Source organism: Camelus bactrianus, chromosome 3 (genome assembly GCF_048773025.1).
Source record: "Camelus bactrianus isolate YW-2024 breed Bactrian camel chromosome 3, ASM4877302v1, whole genome shotgun sequence".
In the NCBI taxonomy this organism is placed as follows: Eukaryota; Metazoa; Chordata; class Mammalia; order Artiodactyla; family Camelidae; genus Camelus; species Camelus bactrianus.
Genome location: NC_133541.1, coordinates 142,814,611 through 142,835,430, shown reverse-complemented (window position 1 = coordinate 142,835,430; position 20,820 = coordinate 142,814,611). Strand labels below are relative to the sequence as shown.

The following is a 20,820-nucleotide window of genomic DNA, read 5'->3' as shown; positions in this document are numbered from 1 at the left end:
TAGCAGCACACCGATTGTGGGACTCAGTACCCGCAGGACCCAGTATTGATGGGTAAAGGAGAGGGGCATTTCTACAAGCCCATCCTCACTAACCCCAGGCTCCAGAGGGCAGCTCCACTCTGCTCAACCCAAGGGGGCATCTTCCACCATCCTGATCACCCTCTGGTATTACTCCCGGCTCAGATGCACTTTTTCCTGTGGCAGCTACACTCAGAATATGTGTTTGTTTCTCTCCCATGTGGTTAAGTGGACTTCAGATACATGATAGTGATGGAGTAGCTAAGCCTCTGGGCAGATTGCTGGGTGACCCGCGGAAATTGCTGCACATGGTGAGCTCCCTTCTACCAACCAATGGGCCAGGCCCCACCACTGTTCTGTCTGTTCTACCTCACTTAATCTGCACAGACACTCTGTGCAGGACATCCTGTTATCCCCCATCTCTGATGACCTTGGGTGGACAAAGCTTGGGTTTGAGAAAGTTGCCCAGGTCACATTGTTGACAAGTGGGGAGCTGGGGATTTGCACCCTGGTCCCAGGAGTCTGGATCATGGAAAGGCCTGGGTGGGGCAGCTTATTGCCAAGGGAAGTCCTGCCCAAGCCTCTCCCATGAGAGCCCACACAACAGCACATCTAGCAGAGTCAGCATTTCCTGGACCAGATGGACAGAACCTCAAAACATCTTTGCAAACAGATTGTTTCCATGTTCTTTTGCAAACACAGAAAGGCCACAGGCCAGGGAAGGATAAGGCCAAGAGTGTTTTCATTGGGGAGAGTGAAGGACAAGTGTGAAGACATACAGCACTCCCAGCAGCCCTCTCGGCAGAGCCTGCCACTGGGTGAGCAGCTACCATGACTACCTACCATAATCCTGTGAGGTTCATGCCTGTACAAGCCTGCCTGTGAGAAGAGCAAAGTGAAGCTCAGAGAGGTGTGGGGACACTCCAAAGACAAACAGATAAGGTGGGATCATCACCACCATGCTGTGCTGGGACAGGCAGTCACCTGTCACATTGCTCATGCATGGCCTGCTGGGAGTAGTGAAGGCCTGATAGGAGCACAGGAACACTGTGGTGAAGGTGATGTTTCTACCTGGGACAGCTGGTACCGGGAACTCTAGCTGATTCTTCATTGTGCCTGCTTTGAGTGTCAGCATGTTGCAGCCTCATGTAGGGGAAGGGCTGCCTCCTTTCCACACCGGTGCACAAGGAAGAGCATGTACACACTGGCATCACCATAGACCACCGGCAGGATCAGGATCTGGAGCTCAGAGCAGAAACTGCCAACACCAGGAACTGGTGCAAGAGGAGGACCTGAGTGCCCCCTGAAACATTTCTAGTTTTAAAAACATACTTAATTAGGGGGAAGTGATAAACAGTTGATCCCTTCAAAATATTCGGTTATCCAAGGAACAACAGCACCTCAGCATTGTAAGAGGATTAACTCAGTCATCAATAACCATCACTATAGGTATGAGAAAACAGTGTTAGGAGTTACAAAATGGTCTCAAGATCATGCAGGTCAGAACTGAGAACCGTCCAAAGCATGTGCTGCATGATTGTCTCTCTAAGCTACCTGAGGCTTGGTCTGCTCCTGACACAGGGCAGATGGTCTGAGAAAACCACACTCCTCAGGGGACCCCAGGGAGTTGACAGAGTTGAGTTTGGGTTCCTGATCATCTTCTAAGTTTGGAATTTTGAGATTCTTCTGCACCTGTCCTTCCTCCAGAACAGAATCTGATTCAGGCGGGATTCCAAGGACTGAGGCATGTGTCAGGCAAGAGAGCAGGCATGGCTGGATGAGAGCATCGCCAGTGCCATCAACAAAGAGGCCAAGCCACTGAGATTTCCAGTGATTTAGCATCCTGGCTGGGAGGGGCCATGTGTTCTACAGTGAGTTCTGAGTATCCTGCACCGCCCTCGAGGACCTGCAGGGGGCGCGCGAAGCCAGCGTGTCTTAGGTGGCGGTGCGCATGCGCAGTTCGCATCAGCAGCCAGCGTCTTCCCTGGGGGCGGAGCTTGTTTTCCTCAGGACTGAGCGGGCGGCGCCATGGAGGCTCCAGGACAGCGCTGCCTGCGTGTCCGCGGGAGGAGGACGCTCCCCGCCCGCTGTCTGAACTTACGCCGGTTTCCCACGGCCTGAGCCCGCTTCCTGCCGGGGTGTGTGTGGACCTGACCGAGCTGGGGTCCCGGCCGGCTGGGCAGGAGGGGACGGGTGCGCTGGCGGGCCCGCTTCGACTCTTCTCCTTGCCCGCCGGGAGCGGGTGAGTGTCCGCGTCCATCCGGGCCGCTGGAGTGTACGTGCCCCTGGTCCTCACTGCCCGGGCCCCCGCTCCCCCGTGTGATCGGGGGTGTGTACACTAAGGGTCAGGAGCCGGGATGCGGGTGTTAGTGTCCGCGCCCCTGGTCCTCACCACGCGGGTCCCCCTTCCCCCGTGTGATTGGAGGTGTGTACACCGCGCGGGTCAGGAGCGGGGACGCAGGTGTAATGGGAAAGGGGCTGAGAAAGTACTGAAATAGTTAAAGACAAGTGTGTAAAATCACATTATGTTAATTTTTATATTTTAAGTGTGTCAAAGTCAGAGTTTATCATGCTTTTACTTTCTTGTCTTTAAAGGCATGCAATCATTTATTTTATACTTAAAATATGCTTCTCATCTTATATCGTTTTCAAGTCAAAATACTGCCATGGTTGACATTTTCTCATAATATAGTGACAATCTTCAACATGTGTGAATATAAACTCATTGAAAAAATCTTGCAGCATTCCATGGTGAGTAGTCTTGTTAAAAATAATATCCGGGCCGTTACTAAATTATTACAAAAATATAAATTTTTTTGAATCACTTTTAGAAGTTCCACACACACTGGTATTTTTAAAACACCAACCAGTGCATAGTGCTTAAGACCATTTAAGATGAAATATATTCAAACCTAAAACTTTAGAATACTCAAAAGGCAGGATAATGGCTGCTTTTTCATTGCAAATACATTTTTTCTTCATAAGTGCAAAATACGAAAGTATTCAGCTAAATTTTGTATATCTTTATTCAAAAAGTGAAATTAGAATATAATCTCCTTATTTTTTATATTAAGGCTATTTCCCATAAAAATTGGTATTTTTATCTGTAGGATCTTAATTGTCCATTCATTTGTTTTTTCTTTTGGTTTCTTTAACAGAGAGTGCATACTTGTGTCTTTTTAGAGTTTTTAATTCTGCTAACTTATTCCAAGAGACTTTCTGACACTGATAGTAAATAAGGGGAGAGCCCTTATAGTAACTGTGCATCTTTTCATGTAGTCAGGATTTTTTTTTTTTTTTTTGGATAACATTTTTTTACAATTTCCACTTGGTTCACAATATTATCCCATTATGAAAACTCAATGAAAACTTGTAATCTGTTTACACCAAGACACTTATGTCAGCACAGTGTGCTTGCTGATATGATTTTACATTAGATTATAATATAATTATTTTATTTGATTTACATATATACTAATACACATTTTATATATGTACACACATATATGAATATCTACTAAATGCCATTAATTTGCATGGGGTGGTAGCTGATAACATGTGATCTTTCTGACCATTGGCTATTATGTGTGTCTAACGTACTTCTTAGAACAGATACTAGAACATCACACCTCTCATTATACAGTATTTTAAAGGTTATATTTTATTTTATTTATTTTTAAACATTTTTTATTGAGTAATAGTCATTTTACAATGTTATGACAAATTCCAGTGTAGAGCACAATTTTTCAGTTATACATGAACGTACATACATTCATTGTCACTTTTTCTTTTTGCTGTGAGTTACCACAAGATCTTGCATATATTTAAGATTCCACACATGAGTGATCTCATATGGTATTCCTCTTTCTCTTTCTGTTCTGCTCCACCTAGAATAACATTCTCCAGGAGCATCCAAGTCTCTGCAAATGGCGTTATGTTGTCAGTTTTTGTGGCTGAATAGTATCCCATCATATAAATATCCCACATCTTTATCCAGTCATCTGTTGATGGACATTTTAGGCTGTTTCCATGTCTTAGCTGTTGTAAACAGTGTAGAGAAATCAGCTGAAAACCTTATGGGGGTTCCCTTGTAACTCACTCTGTTTTTCTCTTGCTTCCTTTAGGATCATTTCTTTATCTTTGACTTTGGCTATCTTGATTAGGATGTGCCTTGGTGTGGGTCTGTTTGGGTTCTTCCTGTTTGGGACCCTCTGAGCCTCCTGTGCTTGGATATGATTCCTTCTTTAGGTTTGGGAAGTTTCAGTCATGAGTCCTTCCCGTACCTTTTCAATCCCCTTTGTTCTTTTTCCCCTTCTGGAACTCCTATTATGCATAGATTGGCACACTTTATATTACCCCATAGGTCCCATATATTGTTTTCATTGTCTTTTATTTGTTTTTCTCTCAGCTGTTCTGATTGGGTGCTTCCTGTTGTCCTGTCTTCTAGATCACATATTTGTTCTTCTGTATTTTCTAGTCTGCTTTGCACAGCCTTTAGGTCAGCTCTCATTTCAGCCAATGAGTTTACTAATTCTACTTGGTTCTTCTCTATAGTTTCTATTTCATTTTTGACATATTTTATATCCCTAAACCCTATTTCTTTTAGTTCCTTCAGCACTTTGATCACTCTTTTCTTAAAATCTTGATCTAGTAGGCCATCAATGTCTATTTCCTTGATCATGCTTTCAGGGGATTTCTCTTGATCTTTTAATTGGGAGTGGTTTCTCTGTTTATTCACATTGCTCATATCTCTCTGGCACCGTGGCTTAAGGAGTATCAGTTACCTACTTAACCTGGAGATGGTGTGCCCTTAATGATTTGATCGAGAGGTCTTTGTGTCTTCGTCCTGCTTCGCGAACTCAGCTTGCTGTTTCATAGGCCTTCTGTTGGCGCCCTCATCTGTGCTGCTCTCAGTGGCTGTTGGCTAGCAGATTGTGCCCACTCCTAACACTAGGTCAGGAGCTGAGCTCTTACCCAGTGGGCGGGCAGGTCACTCCCCCTCCTGAAGCCACAGTCAGATGCTGTGCTCAGGGGGAGGCAGGTGGGCAGATCACACCCCATCCCAGCACCGTGGTCAGGTGCTGTGCCCTCTCCTGGTGCTGGTCACTCCGCTGCTCTGTGCAGCTGCCTGCTCTGCCTCGGGTAGGCGGTCTGTAGGTGGGCTCGGGGAAGACCGCGGAACTGCCCCGCCTACGCTCTGTGCCAAATCTGAGCTCCTTGTTTCTCTTGGCAGCACAAGTTCTCTGAGGTGTCAGGGTAGAAAGATCCTCCCTGCCTCAGGCTATAAACAAGTCTCAGTCCTGCCTAGGAGGTTGTGGAGCCCCCACGTGCAGATTCAGGCCTCAGCCCCGCCCCCGCCCGGGCACTATGCACAGGAGGAGATGGTAGCTGTGGCTGAGCCCTGCCTCTCTTCTTGCGGGATGTGCCAGTAATGGCACAGGTCTGAGGAGACAAAGGCTAAAGCACCCCTCCCCCCAGGGCACATGCCTGTTTACAGTTTTGTTTACCTTCTGAGTTAAAATTTACCTGACAATGAGATGTATAAATTAGGCTTTTGAGGTTCATCCTTGTATCAGTAGTTGATTCTTTTTTATTGTTGAATAGTATTCCATTATTTGAATATACTATCATTTGTTTTATCCATCCTCCTACTAATAAATACTTAGGCTTTGGATATCTTTTTTTGCAAGCAAACATTTTTTTTAAAAAATGCAAATATAATATACATGCTTAAATGTGAACACATCTTAAGTATGCAGCTCAGTGATTTTTCACAAAGTAAACACATCTATGTAACCTTCATCCAGTCAAGAAACAGAACATTGCTGTTCCACTTTGGGTTTCTTCCCAGATACTATGGCACCCCTTTGATGGACTCACCATCCTAAATTCAGCCACCATGGATTGGCTTTTTTGCTTTTGAAATTTTTGGTCCCATACTTTCCTCTCAAAATTATGTAAGATTCATCCACTAGTGTTTTCTGTAAACTAGTATATTTATTTTTATTGCTTTAAAGTATACAACTTGTATGCATGTGCCACCACTTATGGTCATGTATTGTTGAAAAGTGTTTGGGTCATTTTCTATTTGGGGGTATAACAAATAGTGATTATGAGAATTTTCTGGATGTCCTTTGGTGCTCAGATGTAGAAGTTTCTGAAGGGTACACACATGGGTTACCCTTGGTAATAGGGTGTGTGTGTGTGTGTGTGTGTACACATATACACACACACATATACATATATAACTTTCATTCAAAAAGCCTATTTCCAAAGTATTTGTAAGAATTTATATTCCCACTGGCCATGTGTAAGAGTCCCCATTGCTTGTTGCCCTCACCAATGCTTCGTATCACTTAACAACTAACTATTCTAGTGGATGCCTAATGGTGTTCCAAGTGTGGGTTTAGTACGTATTTCCATTATTACTAAAGAGGTCAGCCCCTTTTCATAGCTTATGTGGATTTTTTTTGTGTGTGTGAGAAGCACCTTTTCAATTTTTTTGCACATTTTAATATTAAGGTTCTGCCTTTTTCTCCACTGGTTTTTGTTCTTTATATGCCCTAGATACAAGTCTTTTGTTGGATATAGGTATAGCAAATATATTTTCCCACCGTGTGGCTTAGCTTTTCACTTTCTTAATGGTATCTCTTGATAAAAATAATTCTTAATTTTACTGAAGTCCAACTTAAAACTCTTCTTTTATGTTTAGTGCTGTGTCCTGTTTAAGAACTCTTTGCCACTTCAAAGTCATTAAAATATCTCCTACACTATTTTCTAGATGCTTTATTTTGGTGGGGGATTAGGTTATTTATTTTAATGGAGGTACTGGGAGTTGAACCCAAGACCTTATGCATGCTAAGCACACATTCCACCGGAGCTTTACCCTCCCCCAGATGCTTTGCTTTATGTTTCAAATTTATTAGATTTATAATCTATCTAAAATTACTGTTCATGTATGGTACAGGGTTTAATTCAATACTGTTCCATTCGTCTATATGTCTAACTTTAGGTAGTTATCACATAGACTTAATATTGTTTTATAATAAGTCCTTTAACATTGTTCTTTAATATCATCTTGGCTATTGGCTCTTCACGCTTCTCTATGTATTTAGAATCAGCTTGTCAAGTTCTACAAAAAAACAGTAACAACAATTAACTTTTGGGGATTTTGATGTGCACATGTAAATCTTTGAATCAGTTGAAGGGGAACTGACATCTTTAAAATGTTGAGCCCTCCAATCCATAAATTTGGATTATCTCCCCTATACTTATTTTTATCACTGCTGTAACAAATTATCACAAATTTTGCAGCTTAAAGCAACACAAACTTATTGTTTTATGGTTCTGTAGGTCGTCAGGAACAGGTATCACTTGGCTAAAAATCAAGATGTCAGCAGCACTATGCCCTTCTGTAGGTCAAAGGAAGAATGTATTTCCTTGTCTTTTTCAGCTTCTAGAGTTCACCCACACTTCTTTACCCATGGCCCTTCCTCTATCTTCAAAGCTAACAGCTTTACAGCTTTCTAATCCCTCTTCCAAAGTCATATCTTTCTGACCACAGCTGGGAAAGATTTTCAATTTTTAAGGACTCCTGTTGTTAGACTAGGCCCATGTAGATAATCCAGGCTAATCTCCCTGTCTCAGAGTCCTTAACCTGATACATCTGCAAAATCCCCTTTGCCATGTAAAATAACATATTCACAGATTTCAGGATTAGAGCATGGATATAGGTAGGGGTCAGTGTGGTGCACTATTCTGTTTATCAAACTGTTTAACATTTGACGCTTTCTGACTAACGTACAAGATAGAAGACCCTAATCATGTTTAGAATGCTTCCTCTGCAAAATATTGGGCACTGAGTTTATTTGAAAGGACTGAAAATAATATTACCACAGGAATGGTTTCCTAATTCTACTGACATTTACTTACTTTATACTTAAATACCCAAAATGGTCAGCCAGGAGTGGAATCTTGGCAAATAAAATAAAAGTATAATTCAAGCTTTTATCACTGAATTTACTAGCTAATTCTATTTTAGAAACAGACAGAAAATAAAACAATTTAGAGTAAGTCTGCTTACTTATATATTAAGTGAACATAAAGTTTTAAAAGCATGTCTGAATATGGGATAAAGTGAGCATCATAAAATGTAATGGTAATATTTAGTACCTGCAAATCAAACTCCCAATTTATAAACAAGTTCATACTGTATAGCACAGGGAACTATATCCAATACTGTTTTGTAGTAACTTATGGTGAAAAAGAGTATGAAAATGAATATATGTATGTTCATGTATGAATGAAGCATTGTGCTGTACACCAGAAATTGACACAACAGTGTAAACTGACTACATATATATATATATTTGAAAGGACTATATATACCAAGAAAAAAATTAGATTGATAACCAACAAAAAATCTGTCAGTAATATAATGCTAGAGACACTGGGACACAAAAGAAAATCTCAGGCATACATCTGTTTATAGAGTCATAGAAAAAATAGTGCCTATGCAAGTCCCTGATAAGCATGAGAAAATAGGAAAGGCAATATAAAAGTTCAAAATGCTTTGCTATGTAAGAGCTGCAAGATGACTCAGACACAAACTTAAGTGGTCAAAATGTTTATATAATTAATGATAACTTAAAGTAATTGAGGACATCATTTTAAATGAGATTAAAATAGCTGCACCATTTTCATATTACTAAGCAAGTCATTTCTGTTTACAGTAGGTTTATATTATTTTTATATGTATTTATGTTTTATAAAGACATCAACTTAGATCCTGGCTGATAACTGACAGTAGAGCAACTGATTGATTTAAATGGGTATCATAGGCTTATCAGATTTCATATGCTTTAAATATACATTAGTTATTAGCTGTCAGGAAGAGTTCAATTTTCATTTATTCTAACATAGCTGTGTCACAGGCAGGTTACTCTGTATTTACAATGGAGGATCATGATAGATATAAAGATATCAAGTCTTATTGATCTTCATAGGGGTGCTTTTATAAGAAAAGGAGAATAAAATAAGAAAAATCTAAAATACTACTTTTTTTATAGTGTTCTAACAGTTTTATCTTTATTTTTATTTTTTTACTGAGTTATAGTCCGTTTACAATGTTGTGTCAATTTCCGGTGTACAGCACAATTTTTCAGTCCTTTATGAATACACGTATATTTGTTTTCATATTTTTTCACCATGAGCTACTACAAAATCTTGAATATATTTCCCTGTGCTATACAGTATAAACTTGTTTATCTATTCTATATATACTGTCAGTATTTACAAATCTTGAACTTCCAGTCTGTCCCTACTCACACCCTGTAAAATACTATTAAATCAACATATATTTATGAAGAACTATGAAAAATGGGAAACTATAAGTTGTTTCTTTAAATTGGAGCAAAGAGAACTACTTTAACTGGGAAAATAGTTAAAATCTGGCAAGTTTTATGATTTCATGTTCACCCCTGACAGCTTTTCTTTCCTCCTTTCTCCTTCAATCTTTTTTGGACCTTCTAAAGAATTAAATTAAAAAAAAGAAAAAAAAGAAAGAAAGAAAGAAAAAAAAGAAAATTAAGAAACAGCTTTGCATCTAAAATAACCTCCTAACTGGAAAGATTGTATACTTTGTGAAAAATTTACAGCTGCCAACTTATGATCTATGTCTCTGTCCACACTGCGTTACTTGTTAGGAAGGGTTTAAAAAAAAAAAAAAAAGTAAAGAAAAATAGCAAATTATAATGGCTTTTACATTTTAAATTCTTTTCTATGTGTTTATAATCTGCTCTATCATGAGTTATTAAGATAAACATTATCAGCTATACTCTACTTTCCTATCATGCACATTGTGACTCTGAGAAGCACGCACGCTCTAACTTACCATCTGCAGGTGGTGTACAGGTTAATGCAGTTCTTTTGACAATATATGGTTTGTAGTCTAGTTGTCTAACTACTACATAATGGAAAAGATGTAGAACTACTGGTACCACTGCCCTCGGTCTCTGTCATTTACCTTAAACATACCTGGAAAAGTAGATTCAAAAACTCATTGGCAAGAACATTTTTCACACTCCAGATCTGATATTCTTCTAGAGTTAAGATGGCCATTCTGAAAGAGAAACAATATTTAAGAACATCTTAAATCTTCATTTTCTTATATTATTTGAATAAAATCTGTTTTATTAAACTTGCAATGGTCATTTGCCTGAAAGAAAACTAATGATTTAATGTAGATGCTATGTGTTCATCTAAAAGTAGGCCAGCAAAAATAAGTTCAAAAGTAACCAAACTCTGAAGTAGTGAGTCATAACGTGGGCAATTTATCACCAAAAATCTTCCTCCAGTAAGACCTGGGAAATAACTCACAGTATCTTCTGGTTCAAGGTGAAGATTACTAACAGAACCCACAAAAGGTTCTGGGTAGAGAAAAAGGATTATTTACTAACTTTGAAAGCATTTTTCCAAACTCTCTGGATTATGCCCTTTGACCCTAACAATTTTCTAAGATCTTCTTTAAAACATCTGGCATTATTAGACTTCTTAAGAGATTTAAAAGAACTAAATATATATAATAAATGAGTATCTATATTAACATTTCCTCAAAATAAAATTTAACATTACTTTCACAAGTTGAGTAAAGCAGTATTTTTTTTTGTGTGTCAAAGTGTACCAAAAATTACATTTATATACAGTAGACAATATTTCTTGGGAGGCAAAAATATAACCAAATGCCTCTTACTTCATGTTTTGAACAATCACCTTAACAATCCTAGATGAATAATAATGTTCTTAGCTTTTATTACTTAATTATATTTTTATTATTTAATGATTTATTATTTAATGATACTTAATATTATTTATTATTAATGATATTCATGTATTCATTCAATATATAATACCATTCATTATAAGAAAAGATTTTAAAGCACTGTGATGGTACTTATTGGCTTTCATGATGCAACTTCCATTAAAGTATATTAATACCAATGTAATGGTACAAAATAATGGGTAATATTGTCACAGTCTAGTCACCAGTGAATATGGGTAATAGGTTTGGTTGAAAGGTCCAAATTCTATTCTAAATTTTTACCATTTCATTATTATGGTTACACGGAGATGGAGCAGCTAAATGATCTTTTTTTTTTAATGTTCAAAAGTACAGTCATAAGAAGAAACTCGGTCTTACACAAAAATAGACAGCAATGATAACCTCCATACTTATCAAACACCCAGAAAAAAGGCGATGGAAATTGTATCTCTACATAAGTTATTTCCTAAAAGAAACTTTCCTATGTTTCTGTTTTCATATATACCAAATAGAAATGGCTACCTTAGTTTTGGGCAGAAAAGTAAATGAAGATGGTTATCTGAATTGCCAAACAAAGATCAAGCCCTGAAAAATTCATTTCTATTATTTATTTCTATTGAGTGTCAGTTAATAAGACTATGATAATTTCTTCTGGATTTGTGATTAAAAAAAATGTTACTTATTTTTCTAAGCCTGTATAAGACCACTATGGTCTACATCCTACCATCTGCTACTTGGTACATGTCAACATTTGAATAGAAAGGGTCAAATTAACTCATATGTGTCTCACATATATGGATTATCTTCAGTTTCACAGGGATACATAGACATTAAGGCAAACCTATTATAATATCTTTAATAAATGTTGTGAAACTAAAAAAATTCAAGGCTTTATTCTTTGTAAAGTACATGCTCGTTTCTGCTATTATACAATTATTCTGGCTGCTATTAAAGAACATAGGACAGACCCTCACCAATATTATTGAAAAAAAAATTTTTTTAAACAATATACACCACCCAGATTGAGATAAAAAATAATTTCCATCATCCCAGATATCCTATGGTCCTTCCCAGTTAAATCACCCATCTCCAAAATCACTATTGTAACATGTATTAACATTAGTTCTGTCTCTGTTCTAGAACTTCATATAAATTGAATTGTACAATGTGTTCTTTTATTCTGTGGCTTCTTTTGCTCAATATAAGTTTTGTCTTACCATAATGTATTAAAATGGGAGAAGTAAAGATTATAAACTACAAATGGCAAGGGCTGTCTCTACTTAATTTTTATAAAATGCCTAGCTTATAAAATATAATGTTTTTATGTAAATAACACTTAATGGAGTTGTTTAAAGGTGGAATGGGCTTTCCTTAGGGACAACTTGGAGGTATTGTAACGACAGGTCCAAATAAGCATTTAGCAGGGATGATGTAGAAGAGATTCAAGTATGTATATATAAGGTATGTACACCAATTCAGAATATAATGTATTTTTAGAAAAGAATAAATTAGTCTCTGCTAGACTCAACTTTGTGGTATCATGCGCATTCTATGGGTCTTCTACAATGTTGGATACATCCACGTGTAATTCCTTTAAAACCAGAAACCCAAATCAGTAGTTAGGAAGGAGAAGGTATCATTTTTATTAGCCAGTAGCTGAAGTATAAAGTATTTTCGGTCAAGGTTTTTCTTTTTTTTTTTTTTAATTACAGAAATAGATTGCTTGTTTACCTTAAAAATTTATGACAATTTTCCAGTGGTTTCATTTTTTTTTACATAATACATTCAGTTTATTAAATTTTCTAAGGCAAATTCTCTTCCCAATTTTGCATCTTTGGCTATGAATATTTTGAGTAGCATAATATACAACCTAGAAGTAGTAAGAAATCTTTTTCTCAACCTCCTTTAAAAAATTCTTCACTCTATGTTCCTGTTGGAAGTTTACATGCAAGAAGATGTATGCAATCAGACTTTACCAGGATATCATCGGTGCAGTTGTCCTTCCAGACCTCTAAATGTGCAACCACGTGTCTCTCAGTTCAACCCTAGAAAGAACTCCGTCACCGTCAACATCAAATACCTTGAAGCAAACTAAAGAAAAGAAACTCTTATGGAGGGAAATTACTTTCATATTCTGAAGTATAATATATTTTATTACAAGCTGCCCTAGTAAAATTACTTAGTTCCTCAAACAACTACATTCTGGATTAAGTTCCTATTTGGAGGACACTGTGTCCTTAAAGTCCTTTGAACTTGTAGGAATTCCTGTAAACTTCACAAGTCTCTCTCCTTATATCATTAGCCAGCTTAGAGAACTCTATCCTTCACCTAAATCTAAAGTTAAATTTCTTGCAAACTGAAAAAGGGCCAAGTTACTATACAATATCTCACAGATTTTGAGAAGGTAATTCAAGCTTTTAAATTAATTTCTAATATTTAAAACTGATCACTTCAGAGTTGATTCTTACAATGCTGAAAATATTCCATCTACATTAAGAATCAACAAAAAGCTGGTACAGTAAGCCCCCTGTAACCATTGGTTCTGCATTCACAGGTATAAACAATAGATCAAAAATATATATATATATATATATAAAATATATATATATATAACTTTCCCAGAAAGTTCTCAAAAGCAAAACTTGAATTTGCTATGCACTGACAACTATTTACATATCATTTACATTGTATTTACAAATAATTACATTATATTAGGTATTATAAGTAACCTAGAGATGATTTAAAGTATACAGGATGATGTTCATAGGTTATATGCAAATACTATGCCATTTTACATAAGGACTTGAGCATCCATGGATTTGGTATCTGAGGGGGTCTCAGAACCAATCCTCAGCAGATAATGAGAGATGACTGTATAAAGATTTTGCCTCTCCAATGTAATTAATGTGCACCCAATATTTTTGCCTAAGAACAATTTCAAATCTTCAATGAAGTTTATATACAACAAGCTAAAAATCCGAAATATCAGCACTTTGCTAATTAACATCAATATCAGCAAAATTGCTAGTTAGTCTAGTTGGTTAACTTCCACTAGTCCACTGGCAAAAAATAAATTAAAAAAAATTTAAGACAATAATTAATCTCAATTGAGAAAAAAAGACTTCAGCCTCTTTAATACCAGAAATATAATGTGAACAAATAATCTATCACAAAGCTAGGTTAGAGTAATGGTATACTATCAGGGAAGATAAAAGAAATCTAAAGTTTTAAGATTAAATAATTATCTACTTCACACACCCGTGTAACAATTATGCTATTAAATTGAGTGCATCACAGTACAACATTACTAAAGAATATTGAACTATTAAGTATCATACCCAAAATATGCAGTATTTGTGAAGCTGTATTTTACAAAGATGCAGAGATAATGACCCTAGTGAATATATAAGAATTAGGTTCCAATTAAATGTAAACTGCTGCATTTTCCTAACCAAATATGTTTAAGATTTATTAATGTAATATGCTTATAAATTATGCTATAATATTTTAGCTAGGTTTAAAAGATAAATTTAGTATTTAATAAAATTGTTTTATCATAAATTTAATTTTGCTAATAAAATATCAATATACACAGTGCTAGAAAATAAGTTGGAATTCAAGTTAAGCAAGACAAATTTTCTATATAGACTACCAGAAAATATTTTCTATATGCTTAACATTTTCAAACACATCATGAATGATGTAGTTCATTTATCATGAATTGTACATTCATCTGGAAAATCAACCATTATTAATAACAAAGATCTTAAATTACTCCACAGTAAAAAAGAACAGATGATTGAACTTTACACTGACCTCAGTAAAACCTCAGCAAGAGATTGCTATTTGCCAAAGGGATGAAAATTCAAGCTTTAATCAGATGATTTTTTACATGAATGGATGCTAATTTTTTTCTCTGTATAGCTTCCAAATTTTGTGATGTTTAACACACTTACATTTCTGTCTTTCAGCCAGAGGTCCTCTGCAACAAGCTGATAACCCACAGGATATCTCCCTAAAATCTATGTGGCTGTCATGATTTTCACCAAAAGCGTTAAATAAACCTGTAAAATAGGAACACAGAATAAATCACAGCCAACAAACTTCCTGTTAATAATGACATGCTTATGAAAGGAGGCATGACTCGCATAAACTGACTTAGTTTTTAAAAGTTATCAGTAGTTTCCACTGTCTTAGGAAGTTTTTTTTTTCCCCCCTGGAATAATTATAACCAAAATTTAACTTCCTAGAAGAAAATACTATCATTTAGTGTTTGGTTTTGTCTGCCTACCTGTCTCTAACTTATATTAATTCCAAAAGTCTAAAGTGATTGTAGAATGTAAAAAATAAAAGTATATTTTAAAAATGTAACTGGAAAAAAGTCAGAGACCACAATTATCCTAATTTGGAAAGACTAAGAAGAAAAAGGAAAAAAGAAGAAGAAAAGTTGAACTCTATCAAAGATATACTGTGTTGTTATTAATAAGCTTCATACAGCTCCTTCATGAAGCAAAGAAAACTAACACACTATATTATAAGAGAAAGAAATTCTGTACTGCAGTCTTCATTGTACCACTTAATCTGTATACATAAATATATTAAATTTCAGAAATAAAGGGCAATTTATAATCTAATCCTGTGGATTTTAAACTTTTCATAAAAAATAAATGGAATCATTTTGTTTTCAAATGAAATGATTTCTCAATCTCTAATTCTAAAAAGGTAAAAACATAACTGCACTGCTGAAGTGGAAGCCCTGTCTGTTCTAGCTCCCCTAACAAATATTTCTAAAACACACTAGAAACCTGAAGAATACAGACTATTTCAAGAATCTAATTCTGTGCCCTCAAAGAGCAGAAAATTGAAGCTAAGAAGTAGTTAAATGACTTGCTAAAAGTAAGAAATTTTTTTTAAAAAGGTCTGAATCAGAAGCAGAACCCAAGCTTTCAGATTTCAAATACAGTTTTTGTGATTATCAGCCATAACTACTCCTTGTAAACCTCATTTAATATATATATATACTATATATATATATATATATATAGTAGTGAAAAGTTTAGAGCTAAGTGGGGACCTTAGAGATGGTCTAGTCCAGTGGTTTCTTAATTTTTTAAGGGTGGGAGAAGGATACAGCAGTGGAACCTTCTTCTATATAAAAGAAATACAATAGACACTACTCAGCTGAGGAAGAGGTGAGGTCACGTGTGGAAGCTAGAGCTTTGCCTATTCAGTGTCCACCACCCTGACCTTGCACCAGATGCTGAGGCACCGCACTGGAGCACAGTTTCATAATGATTGTCTTGGTCAAACTGATTTTATATATGAGAATATTCAGGTGCAGAAAGGTAAACCGACTTACACAAGGCTCCAAAGGTGGAACAAGGCTCACGTGTTTACCAAAGAACATTTGTAGAAAATAGAAGGATTCCCATCTTCACTCAGAGATGGACAAATTGGTGGTGAAGCCAATGGGCCAAATGTCTCTAAATCAAATCATCCAGTTCGGGATTGAGCCCTCAGCAACCAACAGCATTTCTCCAGATGAATGATGTCTGATTCCTCCACTGACAATCAAATCAAAAAAGACCATAAAATCTCACTCTTCTCTTCTGGACAATTAATTAGTTCATCCTGATAATGTAAGTTCTAAAGATACATTTTAATTTCCCAGTTAAACTGTTAAAAAACTACCTAAAACAAAAACTCTGAAAGACAAATATATTGTATATAAAGTGGCATGAAAATTAAATTCAAATTAACATAAAAGAGGCTTTAAAATGGGAAAAAAACTTGTAATTTCCCATTAAGCAGGCTGTTTAATTCCAACATGTAAAATAATAAACTAAGATATTTATTTTTTGCTTCCCACACTTTTATCTGTATTCACTTTGGTGATATTAATCTCTATCTTGGATTTGAAAATTCTTGATCATAGTCTCTCCTGGCTACACAGGTAACACACTAATAGCAGAATCTCTGTTTGATTTATCCTGTCATTATGGTAACCACTTACACATTTAATACTTATTAAATAAATGTACAAAGGGGATAGACCTAAGCTTCTCCTTCTTGGTCCTAAATTTCTTACTACCCCTCCTATAAAGGCAGGAGCCTCCTCTGTAGGACAGAGTGTAAGTGTATCTCCTGAGAAGGATTCCCCAACAAGGGCTGTCTTTACAGCGTGCTTTTAGATAAGATGTTTTTATGGGACATTTCAATAAAAGGATCAAGGACCTAAGCTTCCCAGTATGGTGGGAGTTGTGATGGGCATGGGAGAATGCTCACTTGGGAGGATGAGATGTTAAAGACACTAACAGTGAAAAGGACAGGGCAAGATGAAGGGCGATTGGGAAACAGGACCACAGAGATGTGACATCTACTTCCCACTGTCATCTAAGTGATACCTACTTGAAAGAAATATTTTTACAGTTAAATTCTATAATGGGGGGTTATTTAAATGAAGCACACATATACTCAATGAGTAGATCACATAATTTTTAGAGATTCAGAGTGCATTAGCATTTTCAGAGTACTTTTTACATCAATAACTAGTATTTATAAATTCCTGTGTGCTAAATAATTATGTGGAATTATTTCCATTTTGCTTTTAGACTTACTACAGCTTAACCTATTCAATGCACTGATACAGAGTAATTTTTCTAATGAATAAAAATGATAATATACAACCTTGTTAAAGATTCTTTAATTTCTCCATCACCAGATTTATGAACACTTAGGCCTATGTGTCAGGCCCCATTTCTTGCCAGCTTTTTCACCAACACCTTACATTTAGGTTATATTGCATTACCCAGAGGTCGGGAAATGTTCTTTCACACATCCATGTCTTTATTAGGTCCTGTGTCCTCTGAGGAGAAACCTTCTCCCCACTTTCACATCCTTCCATTTTACAGCCTAACCACTAATCCTTCTGTAAACACCTTCTAATGCTTTCCAACCTCACCAGCTACCCCAGGGTTTTAACTTCTCTCCTCCACAACTGTCCTCCACTGTATATAGTATCCAATATTCAAGTGAAGTATGAGTCCTCATTTACAGGTCTGTGGCCTCTCTAGATTATAAAGTATTTGGATTCAGAAACCTTGTGCTTTTATCACTGTAGCTGCTAGAATTCATTTCATAGGACCTGATACATTGTAACCACACAATAAATACTTGCTGAATGAATGAATGAATGAATGAATAGCCAAGGCAATCTTCACAGCCAAGGCTTCCCCATCCCAGCTCAGTATTCTTTCTGTTATATCAAAGAGACTCTGCCCCATGAAACAATAGACCCTGCACATTTTAACAAATGTATACAATTATTAGGAACTATTATTAGAACAGAGACTAGCACTACTGTTCTCATAGTTATGTCACATAAGTAGTGTATTAAAGCTCATTCTGATTTGTTATTTATACAAATCAGCTATGTCTGTCAACAGTTTAAATACTAGTAATTTAGAAAACAAAAGTTATTGATTTATCCACTCATCAAAAAACATTATGACAGATCTACTTACATACCTCTTTTGTCAGTTTATATACCAACTGGAAAAGAAGGGGTATACAGTCAACTCTGAGAGTATAATTGCCTGCAAAATAAATAAGAGAGTATTTTAATACCTCCAAATGGACTTCAAACCTGTATTTAATTCTAACTTTATTTTCTAATTATAAACAAGATATAACAGATTTCAAATTGAAGGCATCATTCCTGGAGAATTAAAAATAGGGTGGACCCTACAGATTATCATATTCAGTGAAGTATGTCAGACAGAGAAAGGCAAATATCAAATTATATCACTTATATGTGGAATGTAAACAAACAAAAAAATGATACAAATGAACTAATTTACAAACCAGAAATACATTCACGACATAGAAAAGAAACTATGGTTACCCAAGGGGAAAGGGGGAAGGGAAGAGAGATGTTAGGAGTTCAGGACTAACAGATATACACTATTATATATGAAACAGATAAACAACAAGGACCTACTGTATAGCACAGGGAATTATATTCAGTATCTTATAATAACCTATAATGGAAAAGAATCTAAAAACAATGTATATGTGTATGTATATGTATATGTATATGTATATGTATATGTATATGTATATGTATATGTATATAACTGTGTAACTTCGCTGTACACCTGAAACTAATATTACAAATCAAATGTACTTCAGTAAAAACAAATAAATAAAATTTTAGGATAGATAGATAGGTAGGTAGATAAATAGACAGACAGACAGTCTGGCTAAAACTAAAACACAAGGTGGAAATAACTCTTCAGGAGCCAGAGAGGCTGCAGCACACACTCAGGATAGGAGACTGCAGAGGCAGACTCTGCTGCTAAGGCCGCAGCTCCTGCAGTAACAGTAAGGGCCATTGCTCATTATGGCAGCAGTACCTAGGGGTCTTTGGCAAAGGAAGTGGTAAGGCCATAATGTTCACGTTTTTATTCATTCATTCAATTCAATATCAAGACGTTAGACTAGAGCGTGTCAGTAACTAACATGTATCCTGTGACACTTACCTAGAAATGACCATAACACGATGAAAGCCTACAGATGCACATGCCACATGTCAGGGTCAAAAGGAAGTCTGTAGTGGGTGCTTATTTCAGAGTTGTTCCAATACATACAGGAACTATTTCTGTATGAAATACTTTAGCCCAACTTTTAAAAATAGCTCCACAGGAAGAATGTCAAAAGTACTAAAGTTTTAAGTAGTAATCCAAGATAGGCCAATGGTAAATATACTAAAGAAATTAGGATCAATAGCTTAGTTATGAATCATATTGATTCATTTGAATCATAATAATGTTCTCTCTGGTAAAATGGAGAAATGGAGGTATTATTGAGGCATCTCATAGAAAGAGGATAATCCTAGTTTATGAGTTGGAGTTGACAGACTTAAATACTGGTATACTATTTAATGACAATCTGAAATAAAATTTACCTTCTGTGTATGAGTCTGCATTGATATATGCAACCTCTCTCTCCTGGAGTGTTTTCACATTCTCCTGTAGTTGAAGCAAAGCAGTCACTTAACTCACGGCATTTACAATTGTGGAAATACAAGCAAAACAAATTAACTCATTAAAAGAGTGGTTTGCAGATACCATTATAAATCAAATGCCTATGCCTTTGACCATAATTTTAAGAAAATGCCATTAACTGGTTGATAATACTAATGCAATTAAAACAAGAAAGAAAAATATTAGTGATGCTGTAGCCACTGTTCATAGCAACAGCAGGGAGACCCAGAGGAAAACTGTCCCTGATCCCCTGCACCATAATATGAAGGGGTAAGGCTCGGAGATGCTCAGCCTCACCCTGGATCTACTGGAAGAGAACTGCTCAAAGTAAGGCCTGGAAATCTGTATTTTTAAAAGGTGTCCCTGGCAATCCTTACAGACATTAAAGTATGAGACCCCTTGACGTTGGGGATCCAAGTAACTTTACCATATTAAAAGTGAGGAAGTTGGAAATTTGATTTATCAAGAATTTTTTGAAAGAGAAGATATTGATGAAAAAGAAAAAGGAGGGGAGGATAGAGAAAAAACTAGAGGGAGAGAAGAGTGGCTATTAGGACAAAGACAAGACATTTCTCTCTCACACATACATGCACACACGCACACACATTCTAGAAAAATACAGCAGAAGAAGACTAATGCCATCATACACATGGGAATATGCGGAGAGAGCTCTTTTCTTCTCTCTGTTTCTCTCTCTCTCTCTAGCTTGCTACCTTATAAGAGCAGTTACAGTAAAAACATTTAAAGCTGTGACTGGTCATCCCACAAATGAGAATTCTCACCTCTGCACTTGGCCACACGGGATAGATGACAGCTGATTCTGCTGCAGAGTTTCCATTATGACAGAGCTACAGTAGAAATAAAAAAGATTCCTTAACTATATGTAAAGGTAAATGTGCTGCTGAATATGATCAAGAAGCTAGTAGAAAATGGGAAACA

The 20,820-nt window shown here is 36.4% G+C and overlaps 1 protein-coding gene across 1 annotated transcript in view; it reads right to left on the bottom strand.

Moving 5' to 3' along the window:
* Nucleotides 1-3,026: 3,026 nt before the first annotated feature.
* LOC141575646 (uncharacterized) overlaps nucleotides 3,027-20,820 on the bottom strand; it is a 29,392-nt gene continuing 11,598 nt past the window's right edge. Inside the window, exons 7-13 of the mRNA XM_074355350.1 lie at nucleotides 20,664-20,729; nucleotides 19,803-19,866; nucleotides 18,365-18,432; nucleotides 16,197-16,401; nucleotides 14,794-14,901; nucleotides 12,814-12,928; nucleotides 3,027-10,138 (exon numbers count right to left, since the gene is read on the bottom strand). The gene's annotated coding sequence lies outside the window, so the exon portion shown is untranslated. The remainder of the gene's footprint in view (nucleotides 10,139-12,813; nucleotides 12,929-14,793; nucleotides 14,902-16,196; nucleotides 16,402-18,364; nucleotides 18,433-19,802; nucleotides 19,867-20,663; nucleotides 20,730-20,820) is intronic.